The sequence below is a fragment of the Lithobates pipiens genome, unplaced genomic scaffold (assembly GCF_037356315.1).
Source record: "Lithobates pipiens isolate NorthernLeopardFrog02 unplaced genomic scaffold, aLitPip1_a1.2 Scaffold_8, whole genome shotgun sequence".
NCBI lineage: Eukaryota > Metazoa > Chordata > Amphibia > Anura > Ranidae > Lithobates > Lithobates pipiens.
In genome coordinates this window covers 243,070,346-243,084,343 of record NW_027507903.1, presented here as the reverse complement: position 1 = coordinate 243,084,343, position 13,998 = coordinate 243,070,346, and positions in this window count along the sequence as shown.

Below are 13,998 nucleotides of genomic sequence, written 5' to 3'. Positions count from 1 at the left end.
CAGACATAGGGATGGAGCCATGGATGAGCAGACATAGGGATGGAGCCATGGATGAGCAGACATAGGGATGGAGGGATGGACATGACAGAGATGTGACGGAGAGAAGTATGTATAATAAATAAGGCAGAGGGATTGATGAGCAGACATAGGGATGGAGGGATGGATGAGCAGACATAGGGATGGATGAGCAGACATAGGGATGGAGGGATGGATGAGCAGACATAGGGATGGAGGGATGGATGAGCAGACATAGGGATGGAGGGATGGATGAGCAGGCATAGGGATGTACATGAGAGAGATATAAAGCTGGGATGCATGTAAAAATAATATTACTGCCTAGGCAATGTGGTTGGGGGGTGGGGCGTTTTTGTTTATATTGTGTATGAGCAGTACATGCTTGCTGGTGCATGAATACAGTAAAGGAAATCATCTAAATAAACATTATATTGCAAATTGACAGTAATTAAATAGTCCCCTATAATGCTTGGTTAAAGATTACCTTGTTGGTTAATATAAACTTTAGAGGCTGCAGCTGTTTTCTTGTCTCTTTGACTTTAGTTTTGAAGATCTTACGTTATGATTCTAGTCTGCAGACTGCTAGGGGGCGGAGCCAAGGCGGGGCTGTGTAGATCAGTGCAAAATCCTAATAAGGAATAGAAGGAGGTGCTGCATCACTGCAGACACACCCACAAACCACCAGCCTCTGTGTCTCTCTGTTACGTACAGAGCGTCTCCACGCAGGGCTGTAGTACTAGCCTGGGGCGAGCATAACTCCTCACCACCACACACCAACGGCTCGAGAGACAGTGAGAAGCAACCAGGAAGTACTACAGAAAGAGAAGATTTTGAAGAGGGACCAGTGACAATTGGAGAGGAACAGAAAGAACAGGTAAGTGAAATAGCACTGCCTCAGCTTAGAAGAAGATAATAAGCTAATAAAAAAAATAACTTTACAACCCCTTTAAGGGCTCAAGGCATAGTGCTCCTAGCCTATTAGAAGATCTACTTTTAATAGGTCATTCAGTCTCAGGTCTAAAACCAGAGTGTGATCTCAGCCTTAAATATCTGAAATCTCTAGGTTGGATTCTCAACCATGGAAGATTCTCCTTAAAACCATCAAGGAGATTACGGTACTTGTGGGCTGATTATAGATACCATACAGAAGAAGGTATTCTTACTCCAGACAAGAATCCGTTCCATTGTAGGACAAATTCAACTTATCATAACAAAGAAAAGTTCCTTCATTCGGCTGTGCAGGACATTTTTAGGGGACCTGGCTTCCTTCAAGGCCGTCCCTTACACGCAGTTTTACTCAAAGACTGCTTCAAGACACCATCCTGTCAGTCTGGAATAAAGAAGATTCAGGTCTTGTTTGTTTCCAATACACTTGGCTCCCGACATAGGTCAGAGCCTAAATTGGTGGTTATTATCCACCAAAAGGGAAAATCTTTATCCTGTAAGGTGTTAACAGATGCCAGCCTTCTAGGCTGGGGAGCATCCCTGGAAGAAGATTCTGTCCAGGGGAGATGGTCCAGGTTATCAACTTTTTTTTGGAAGTTTCAGGCAGTACATCTGGCCCCTAGAATCTTGGCAGTCAGACTACGGGACTGTCCTGTCAGGATTCAGTCTGACAAGGCCACGGCGGTGGCTTACATAGATCACCAGGGGAGGCACGAGAAGTCATGCAGCCCAAAAAGAGGTGAATAATGTTCTAGCTTTGGCAGAACACAACATTCCTTGCCTATCGGCAATTCTAATTTTTCAGGCGTACTACTTGAGACGCCAACAATTATTTCTGGGAGAATGATCTCTTCACCCCGACATCTTCCTAGCAATATGTCAGATGGGGTATTCCGGACATGGAACCATTCGCGTCCAGATTCATTAACAAGGTCGACAACTTTGTCGAACAAGGGGTCCGCTAGCAGGCAAAACAGAGGCATCAGTCTTCCCAGGGGGATCAGTTTTCACTGATCTATGCATTTCCTCAAGTTCTGCTACTTCCGTGCCTTCTCTGCAGGATTAAGCAGGAACAAAAGGAGGTGATTCTGGCAGCCCCAGCGGGTCCCAGAAGATCTTAATTTACAGAGATCATAAAGATGGCAGTAGGAGTCCTTTGGACTCTGCCATTATAGCCAGACCTTCTTGTACAAAGTCCGGTATTTCATCCTATTTCATCCTACCTTACGGACAAAAAGTTTAACAGGTTTGACTGTTGAATCCCACTCTATAAAAGATTGTGGGTGATCTCCTTCGGTAGTGTCTTTGACTAATGCCAGGAAGACGGCTTCCAGAATTACTTACTTTAGAGTCTGGAAAGCATAGGTTTCTTGGTGTGAATCTGGGGGTTGGCACCCCAGGAAGTATGTCAATAGGCAGGAATTCCTGATTTCCTGCATATGGGATCTGAAATGAAGCTGGCCTTGACTTCTATCAAGAGCCAGATCCCGGCCTTGTCGGTGTCTTTTCCTATGGCCTCGTGCTTCCCACTCTTGGTGCGTAGCTTATTCAGGGGATAACACGGTTTATTTCCCCTATCAAGGCACCTCTAAATCCTTAGGATTTAAAATTGGTCTTATCGGCTTTGCTGAATCAGCCACTTGAACCTTACAAGAAATTCCCTTGGTTCTTTTGACAAGAAAGATATCTTTTCTGCTTGCCATTTCTTCTGCTAGAAGAGTATCAGAACGAACGGCACTGTCTTGTAAGAGCCATATTTCATCATGCATAAGGATGAGGTGGTTTTATGTCCTCATCCTGAATTCTTACCAAAGGTGGTAACAGGTTTTCATTTAAACCAAGATATTATTCTTCCTTCTTTCTCACAGGAGCCTTAATCTGGGAAAGAGAAAGCACTACATTCTCTTGATGTAGTAAGAGCGATCAGAGTCTATGTAAAGGCGTCCGCTCAGGTTCGCAAAACACAAGTTTACTTTGTACTGCCAGAGGGTCCAAGATGGGGACAAGCGGCGTCAAGATCCACCATTTTCCAAATGGATTTGTCCAAGTAATTGTTCAAGCTTCAGTTTAAAGAAGAAAATTCTTCTCATATTAAGAGCACACTCATCCAGGGCGATTTAGTGCCTCTTGGGTGGTGCATCATCAGGCTTCTATGGCTCAGATCTATAAGGGCGCGACTTGGTCCTCGGTTCATACGTTTATTAGATTTTATCAAATCGATATTAAAGGTCAGCAGGATATTGCCTTTGGGCACAGCATATACTGCAGGCTGCAGTATGAGTGCTCTGGCCTCCTGTTTTTTGTTCTGTCCCCCCCCCCCCCCCTTCAGTTGCCATTGCTATGGGACATCCCACATAGTATTTACTATGGCTCTGTGTCCCCTGATGTAAGAAAAGAAAATAGGATTTTTAAAACCGCTTACCTGTAAAATCCTTTTCTTTGATGTACATCAGGGGACACAGAAGACCCTCCCTTGTTCTTTTACACTTGTATTGTTTGGCTACAAAACTGAGGACTCCCAGTAATGGGAGGGGTTATATGGGGTAAGTACATGCCTTAGGGGCGTGCCAGTGTCCAGCACCTGTCGGTCCGATATAACCCACATACTAATTACTATGGCTCTGTGCCCCCTGATGTACATCAAAGAAAAGGATTTTTACAGGTAAGCTGTTTTAAAAATCCTATTTTTATTGACAAGGTATATAGAAACAGTTTGGTATAACAAACATCGAGCTCAACATGAGTGTTAAGAAATACAAAATACACATTTCGGTACACGAATAGCAAGAAAATGTACATTTAAATATAAATTATTGAAACTAAACTGCTTTGACCGTAATGACAGTTGGATCCACATTTAAAAGTCCAGATAATATACCAAGGAATGTTTGTTCAGATATAGGTGCTTCATACTATACACAACTTGTGTATAACAACAATGGAGAGAGTAGAGGAGCAACAAAAAAGAAAAGGAGAGCACACGACCTAGTGCATTACCACTAATAGAGCTTTATTCAATAAAATACAACAAAATATATACTTACAAATATTGTTAAGGCATTATCAATAAAGCGGGATCAACTTTTCCGAACATCGACAAGCCTGGACCTGACGTTGAGTGAATCAAACGATACACCCCATAATGGCTGACGTGTTTCAGGGGAGAACCCCTTTCTTCAGAGCCTAACAGGCAATGGTTTCTCACATAAAGACAGCCCTATATATGTCTGTCTTAGTGTGTGTGCGTGGTGACTATGCCTTCTATCAATACTCATTTGTGAGTATATATTTTGCTGTGTTTTATTGAATAAAGCTCTATTAGTGGTAATGCATTAGGTCGGTGCGCCCTCCTTTTCTTTTTTTTGTTTTTTGTTCTAGTATCTGAATACCCATTATTCTGAGGAGGGCTGCAAGACGATAGACATTACTATGTGAAGCTGGTTACACCACATACTGAGGACCTAGGCACCAGAGCACAGGAGAAGTTCTTTCTTTTCCTCCTTTTGAGAGTAGGGGAGCACCAGACATCCCACACCTTACCATATTTACCCAGACAGCCCCCATGCTCAAAAATTAGTTTTTCATAAGAAAGTATCTGATTGACCATCCTTATCCATTGGTGGTTGGATGGAGGAGCAGACCGATTCCATTTAAGTGCAATAGCCTTAAGGCTAAAAACAGTGTCTTCCATAGCAAAATTCTGGTGTACTCTGACCATTGTTCTTCATCCAATATACCCAGTAAACAAATTCGAGGGTGGCATGGTACAGGGACAGAGAGGATGGTAGAGTGTGTTGCTACTACTTGCTGCCAGTATCTATCAATAACAGGGCATAACCACATTACATGATTAAAATCTGCTTGTTGGTGGGTATGTCTAGTGCATGCAGAAGTAGGTATACAATGCATGGCGTGTAATTGTACAGGAGTTGAATAAGACTGATATGACATATAGAGATGAATACGTTTGTCATTAATGGCAGGTGAGAACGTTAAGTGAGAAGAACATGCTTGAGGCCTGTCTTTTGAGAACTATGTTTTGAAGACTGTCCTTTTGGGCCTATCTTTTGAGGCTCATCTTTACATGCCCTTCTTTTGAGGTCTTTTATTTGAGGCCTGTCTTTTGAGACCTGTCTTTTTAAGACTGTCCTCTTAGGCCTATCATATGAGGCCTGTCTGTGGATGACTGTCCCTTTTAGGGCTATATTTTGAGGACGGTGAGAACATGCTTGAGGCCTATATTTGAGACCCGTCTTTTGAACGCTGTCCTTTTAGGCCTATAATGTGAGGCCCATATTTTGAGGACTGTCTTTTGAATACTGTCCTTTTAGGCCCATCTTTTTGAGGCCTGTCATTTGGGACCTGTCTATTGAAGTCCGTCTACTGAAGCCCATATTTTGAAGACTATCCTTTTAGGCCTGTCTGTTGAACACTGTCCTTTTGGGGCTATTGTTTGAGGCCTATTTTTTTGAGGCCCTCTTGAGAAGACTGTCCTTTTTAGGCCTATAATTTGAGGCCTGTCTTTCGAGGACCATCTTTGGCAGACTGTCCTTTTTTAAGCCTATCTTTTGAGGCTTGTCTGTCAAACTGTCCTTTAAGGGCTATCTCTTGAGGCCTTTTTTATGCAGACTGTCCTTTTAAGCCTTTCATTTGAGGCCTGTCTTTTGAGGACCTTCTTTTAAAGACTCTCTTTCTAGGCCTAGTTTTTGAGGCCTGTCATTTAAGACCTGTCTGAGGCCCATCTTTTATAACCCGTCTTTTGAAGACTGTCCTTTTAGGCCTATCTTTTGAGGCCTGTCATATGAAGACTGTCTTTTGAAAGACTGTCATTTTGGGGCTTTCATTTGAGGCCTATTTTTTGAGGACCGTCTTTTAAAGACTGTCCTTTTTAGGCTGATAATTTGAGGCCTGTCTTTTGAGGCCCATCTTTTGAAGACTGTCCTTTCAGGCCCTTTCTTTTGAGGCCTATCTTTTGGAGCCCTTTATTTGAGGCCTGTCTTTTTAAGACTGTCCTTTGTGGCCTATCATATGAGGCCTGTCAGTTGAGGACTGTCCTTTTTAGGGCTATCATTTGAGGCCTATTTTTTGAGACCCTTTCTTTTGAAGACTGTCCTTTTAGGCCTATAATGTGAGGCCCATTTTTTGAGGACCATCTTTTGAAGACTGTCCTTTTTAGGCCTGGCTTTTTTGAGGCCCACCATTTGAAGCCCATCTATTGAAGCATGCGTTTGCATTTGCAAACGCATGCTTAACCTGCAAGGCCCAACTGCCCCTCATCTATCCATTGAATGTACGTGCTCCCACTGTCGAGACGCTCATAAATTCAGTAGCGTTTTTAGGACTGCATTGCATACACAGGGTGCTGTGAAGAGGCCTTGCAGCTTGCGCACGCATTTGCAAATGCGTGCTAACTAAACCCTTGTTTTTAACTCAGACTGTTGGACAGGTTAATTTGGTTGGTCAGCAGACTGGTTTTTGAGTTGAGCTATGGAATGTTCTGTTTTTGTCTTTTTTATGCATTTGCCCTTCCATGCTCTCATTGCTGTGAAGGCCAGTTATAGGTAGGGGCAAAGCTTTGAGACCAAAAAGACTTGCAGCTGTAATTGCTGCGAAAGGTGGTTCTACAAAGTTCTACAAAGTATTGACTCAGGGGAACTGAATACAAGTGCATGCCACACTTTTCACATATTTATTTGTAAAAAAATTTGAAAACCATTTTTAATTTTCCTTCCACTTCACAATTATGTGCTACTTTGTGTTGGTCTATCACAAAAAATCACAATAAAATACATTTAAGTTTTTGGTTGTAACATGACAAAATGTGAAAAATTTCAAGGAGGTATGAATACTTTTTCAAGGTACTGTATGTACAGTATTTGTGTCCTGCACACCTGTCAAATTATTTTATTTTTTAAATTCATTCCTTTAATATCACTTTAACTATGAATGGGATGTCTCACATTTTATGAATGGAGCCAAGTATGTCTCTCCCTGTACCTCCGCTTCATTCTTTTTTTTTTTTTTTTTTTTTTTTTTTAAAGACCAATCACCTTAAAATCAACTCTTATATGACACCTAGTTTGCAGCTGTTTGGCTAGAAATGCAAACATTTTTTGAGTTGCTTCGCCTCCTTTTTATGTTGGGATCTTTGAGAGTCTTTAAAGGGGGGGTTCCATTATTTATTTTTTCTTTTAAGTCAGCAGCTACAAATACCGAAGCTGCTGACTTTTAAAATTATGGTTTGTAGGATTTGTCCCATTGCTTTGTGGAATGCTTGTTTTCTTCAGATAGATGTGATTGCCACTATCAGCCTCCAGATGTCACTTTTGCATTAACTTTGAATTTGTTCTATTGTAATCACTAGAAAAGACCAAAAGTTTTGATTATTGAATAACAAGTGTAAAGTTGAACTTGTCAGTAGAAAAACAGATATATACGATTTATGATTTGGGTTTGGAGGCTTTGGGTCATTTTATGATTCAATTCACTAAAATTACACTTTGAATATTTTTTTTTTTTTTAATTATTGCAAGTCAGTGATGGCAAATTTTAAAATATACTTTATTTTCATAATCACAGAAAAGCAAGTTTGCTCACCTCAACATGAGGATATATTGTGTATAGAAGTATAAAGCTGACCTGTCATGTATTTTAGAATAAAGATAACTTCTGAGAGTGTAATGTGAATCTGTTGTGCATGGTATAATGGCACTCATCATGCATGGGAGAGTAAAGGAAACCTGTTATGTATGGTATGTAACACCCTGATGTTTAGGCAGGGTTGCTAGTACATTTATCTGCCAGGTATAGTTGCCTTGGCCAATTGATGGGGGATCAATTGATCCCAACTAATTCTGGAATTGCTGCACTTCTCCTTTCTGTCACTAGATGGCTGGGTATCTGGTAGCATTAGATAAGACAAGGACATTGCAAGGACAGATTAGGAATAGATGGGGGTTTCTCAGCCAATGGGCAGGGATCTTCTTGAGTCTATTGGCCTACTGGGAGAGCCTCTTTATTTGGGTGAGGTCAGGTGATCAGGGTTCTGCGTCCCCTGGACAGCTGTCTGGGTGGACGCGTGTCTAAGTGCAGGGATACCGCTCTAGTCTCCAATCCCACAGTAAAGATATCCACCTTAATTGGACTTCATAAGTGCTGGCTCTGCTCATAATGAAGGAGAAAAGGAAGTTCCTGGATGGCTGCACTTCAAAAAGGCATCTTTATTTAGTTTAATAAAATCCAAAATAGTCACATCATCAAAACATGGCAAACAGGATGAATGGCTAATGCATTTCACTCCTCAAACCACGCTTAATCATAGCATGGGTGGACATGGGTTGTGTCGTCCTGGGCTGCTAGGCCAGAGCCTGAGGCCTATCCCGGGGACATCTGGCTGATAGGCTGTCTGAGGGCCTATCCAGAAGCAAGAAAGAGCAGCGTAGGGTTGGGACTGCGGCTTGCAGTCCAACCAGAAGTGACGGTTCTGCCGGACAGAGAACCTGTCGTGGTCGGAGGTGGAGGGGAAGCTGACCATCCACCTTGTTACCAGGGACCACTGTGAATAGCTGAAGCAAGCACCGGAGCAGTATTCTCACCAACTGGGGACGGTGAAGAATTGGGAAACTTCAGCAGTTGTCAAGCCAGGGACCCAGCCAATGGAGGTAACGCTTGCCGAGGAGCCTCGTGTGTCAACCTGTGGACTGAGCAGGTCAGTGGGGTGACGGTTGAGAAGTATCTTGGATGGCAAGCTAGGGACCCAGCAGGGATGCAGGGGGTGATGCTTGCAGAAGATACTAAGCGAGAAGGTTGGAAGAGCTCAGGAGATCCAGTGCCAGTGGATCAGCAAGTCTAGTGAGAGAGACTAGGAGCTCAGTTGAGTGAAGATCTACAATAGGAAATTGTATAGGAAGTGAAAGAGTTAATTGCGACCTTTGTTAGGAACTGTTCAAGATTGTTGCCATAGGAGACAGCGTGCCTACACATGCTTTCCCTGCATGGCCGTCTACCTATAAAAATCTCGGCATCTGCCAATTAACATTGCAACTACTGAAAGGGTGTCTTGGTCCTAAACACTCTCTCCCACAGTTCTGTTTGAGAGAAAAAATCTATTTGCATTCAAGAAGTGTCTGGTGCCCATTAATCTACCTTGCATCACACCCACCATGCCTAGTTACCCACTCTACATAGGATGTCAGCTATCCCAAACTCTGGAGGTTCTCATCAGACCAAAGGGGATCCGGAACTTGGCTACAGGTATGATAAAAGGTGAGCTGCCATTAGGGGAGAATAAAGAAAACTTGTCATGTATGGGAGTATAAAGAGGACTTGTCTTGTATGGGACGATAAAGAGAACCTGTCTTTGCAAAAGACCTGCCAAAAGTCTTATTTCTTGTAAGCCAGAAGTTATGGAAATCTTTGCTCCTTGCCAGTACCCAATGGATTTTGGGCAGTACAGTAGCTTAGCCGTTAGCACTACTGCAGTGCAGTGCTAGGGTTCCTGTTGTGGAGTTTGCCTTGTGCATGCAAGGGTTTTCCCCCACAGTCCAAAAAAATGCTGGTATGTTGGATACAGTGGGAGAAAAGAGAGGTAGAGCAGCACCGCTCTGAGAGTAGTATGTCTATTGCATAATGGCTTTATTTATAATTTAAAAGATGTACACTCATTGAGTAGATAAAAACAGGCATAATAGATCTCCGTGGCCGTCCTCAGGTATTATCCAGTGTGTCCTGCTAGGCTGTAGTAGGGAATCAGATCCTGGTCGCTTCCGGTGGCATCCGTCGCTCCGGGGTGTGTGTGTCCTACAATGAGCACGTCAGCCCCTTGAGATCGAGGGGCGTGGTTACAGTGCTCACTTTCGGAGCATGCGTGCTCCTTCATCAGGCATTGGATGCAGTCATTGCTGGTCGTATTTATATATGGAGTGAAGTGGAAAAAAGGGAGGGGAAGGGGTGGTGGCAGGGGGCGAGTCAGGGGGATGTGGCTTTTGGCCGACCAGCATTGAAGTCCAAAAGCAAGCCATACACAGGACAGGTTGAATGATCGTTATTGGGAACAAAAAACATTTAGTCATATTGTAAAACAAAACCAAACAATAAGGGGGGGCGGAAGTATGTAAGTTCGGCATGGGACGGAGAGGAATTAAATTAAAAGGTAAAGATGGGAAAATAGTAAAAATGTTATAATAAAAATTGAAGTGGATGAAAAAGTGAGGAAAAAGTAAGAAAAAATGAAAATAAAAAAAAGGATGAAATTAAAGAAAATATATGGAAAAATATAGAAAATAAAAATACAAAATAAAGATAAAAATGAGTAAAAATTCATAAAAAAAATAAAAATAAAAAATAAAATAAGAACGAGAATAGAAATAATAATGAAAATAGGAATAAGAGTAAAAATAAAAATAGAACTGTAGGATATACAGTTATGCGGATATGCAGACACAAGTTGTGCATACATATATAGAAAGAGCAGGATGTAGTATCGTTAGAGTGGAGCGGGGGGTAGTTTTAACTATGATATACTCACTGAATACCATGGGTGATAGCAGATTGATAAGATTCCTGCAGAGAAATTCTTTTTTTGAAAAAGATTGAGTTCGATATTTTAGAAAAATAAAATATCAAACTTAGTTTTTTTCAAAAAATGTATTTCTCTGCAGGAATCTTCTCAATCTGATATCACCCATGGTATCAAGTGAGTATATCATAGTTAAAACTACCCCCCCACTCCACTCTATAGCGATACTACATCCTGCTCTTTCTATATATGTACATATATGTATGCAGAACATTTGTGTCTGCATATCCGCATAACTATATCCTCCAGTTCTATTTTTACTCGTATTCCTATTTTTATTCTTATTTTTATTTTATTTTTTATTTCTATTCTTATTTTTATTTTTATTTTTTACTCATTTTTATTCCAATTTCTATTTTTATCTTTATTTTTATTTTGTAATTTTTCTTTATTTTTCCATATATTTTCTTTAATTTCATCCTATTTATTTTATTTATATTTTTATTTATATTTTTTCTTACTTTTTTCGTCACTTTATTTCTCATTTTTTTTCACCCACTTCAATTTTTATTTTTATTATTGAATTTTTACTATTTTCCCATCTTTACCTTTAAATTTAATTCCTCTCCATCCCATGCCGAACTTAAATACCCCCCTCCCCCTCCCCCTACTTTTGTTTTACAAGATGACTAATGTTTTTGTTCCCAATAACGATTATTCAACCTGTCCTGTGTATAGCCTGCTTTTGGACTTCAACGCTGGTCGGCCGAAAGCCACATCCCCCTGACACCGCCCCTTACCCTCCCTTTTTTCCAATTCAATCCATATATAAACACAGCCAGCAATGGCTGCATCCAATGCCTGATGAAGGAGCACGCATGCTCCAAACGTGAGCGCGGTAACCATGCCCCTCGATCTCAAGCGGTTGACGTTCTCCACCTGCTGACGTGCTCATTGTAGGACACATACACCCTGGAGCGACAAATGCCACTGGAAGCGACGGGGGTCTGATTCCCTACTACAGCCCAGCAGGACACACTGGATGATAGCAGAGGACGGCCACGGAGATCTATTATGCCTGTTTTTATCTGCTCAATGTGAGTGTACATCTTTTAAATTATAAATAAAGCCGTGTTTTAATAGACATACTACTCTGAGCGGCGCTGCTCTACCTCTTTTCTCCTATGTTACAGAGTCTCTTCTGCTCTTTGGAGCCGGCTGCCACTCACAGCATTCATCAGAACTTATTAACATAAGTTTGAACTGTAAAAACTGTTTTGAATTGCCACACAAAATCCCCCTCCCCAGCCTTTTCTCATCCCCATATTTTATAAACCATCTTAGGATAGTACACTAGCAGCTCCCACCAGTGCTTCATCCTCCTTTTTAATCCATGTTAGATACAGTCTAAATTGGCCCTAGGGCTGGTCATAGGGACCTTGAACCTCCTTGAAGGCAGGAACTTATGTGAGTGTACAGTATGTAAATTGGCATACATGAATACCTGTAACAGCCTTTTTCAACACAGAGGAACCCTTGAAATAGTTCTCCAGTCTCAGGGGGAACCCCTGCTAAAAATTTGAAATCTACAACTCCTGATACATTAGTGTGATGGTCAGTGGGAAGAATGGTCCTTACACTTGTGGTCATTGGCAAGAATTGCCTCCTTACAGATAGTTAAATAGATCAATGGTTTCAGTGGGAACTTATCTAAGAGGCAGAAATTGCCCAATGCTGAAGGAACCCCTTGCAACCTCTGGAGGAACCCTGGTTGAGAATCACTGACCTGTAATAAGGTAAATAGGCACAGTTGTGGGAATCTTAATTCTTTTTTACTAGGGTGGCCAACTGGGCATGCAAAGCTACACCCCCTCCTCCAATCGGGAACTTCATTCCATGTAACCAGGTAACATGTATTAAAAAAAAAAAAACTTTTCAGTTTTTACACCTGGGCCTGTTGCAGGGATCTGTGGATTGAGATTAACTGGCTGTTGGGGTTTGGGCAACAAATGTGCCTCCCCGTGGCCACCCAATGCTCCAACTGTCCGAATAGAGACCTCTGTCCCAAAGAAGTGAGGTGGACCCTGGCCTTAAAGACAGACCCTAATTAGCCACTAGAGGGAGCACTCAGCCCGCAATACGTGTGTGTGTGTGTGTATATATATATATATATATATATATATATATATATATATACACACATATATATACTACATTACCAAAAGTATTGGGACCCATGCCTTTACATGAATTTTAATGGCATCCCAGTCTTAGTCCATAGGGTTCAATATTGATTTGGCCCACCCTGTGCAGCTATAACGGTTTCAACTCTTCTGCGAAGGCTGTCCACAAGGTTTAGGAGTGTGTGTCTATGGTAATGCTTGCCCATTCTTCCAGAAGTGCATTTGTGAGGTCAGGCACTGATGTTGAACAAAAAGGCCTGGCTTGCAGTCTTCGCTCTAATTCATTCCAAAGGTGTAATATCGAGTTGAGGTCAGGACTCATGTTAGTGACTCATGCATGATGACATCACGCCAGGCTCCGCATTATGCGTTTAACACGTTTCATTGTCGGGGCCGTGCCCCTATTTCTGAAGACTGACTTGTGAGTAATATTTTGTATGCGCCAATATAATTTTAATATGATTTGTGAGTAAGGCTGATCATTCTAAAGTAGTGGGGCCTGTTGCACTCTTGGGCACCTTTTCTAATTTTCTGCTAGCCCAGTTTCCATTATAGAAAGTTATAGAAAGCGTAAACTCTGAGGGACTAAGCGCTAACATCATCCCCTAGGTGGAGTGTTCACAAGCTCTGCTCTTTCTTTCTTGCTATTCAATTTCGAGGAAGCACCATCCAACTGCTGCCCCTGCTTTCAAAACACCAGATGAAACTCTTGGTCACCTCTGGCCTCTCAACCCTTAACACTAGCTACATGTGAGTACCCAAGGCCTGGTAGCTGTTTGTGTCACTGCTTTTCAGGTGCAGCATGTCTGCACAAAGACACAGACAGGTGATCCCAGCCCATACTGTTCTAGTGTGTCTACTTGCTATTTTCTGAGGGAACTGGCATCTGCCATCTGGAATTTGATACCCCTATATTTATAGAACCTACATCATCTAAGTGTAGCACCCTGAGGTTTAGTCAGGGAGCTCCTCACAAATTTTGAGGAGCTCCCTTGATAGAGATCTATTAATTTTTCCCTAAGTTTGGCCTTGTTGCACTTTTCTCTTCTATCACTAGGTGGCCTCTCTGGGTGGATGTGTGTTGTACACCCCAGGCTACTAGGCCAGAGATTTGGCCTATCCCGGGGGCATCCGACTGCTAGGCTGTGTGAGGGTCTATCCAGAAATAAAGAGAGCAGCGCAGGGTTGGGATTGTGGCTTGCAGTCCAACCAGAAGTGACCATTCTGCCGGCTGGAAAATCTGTCAGTGGTCAGAGGTAGAAGGAAAGCTGTGACTACAAAGGGACCAACCACCTTTACCAGGGACCACAGTGAGTAACTGAAGAAAGTAGAAAAAAG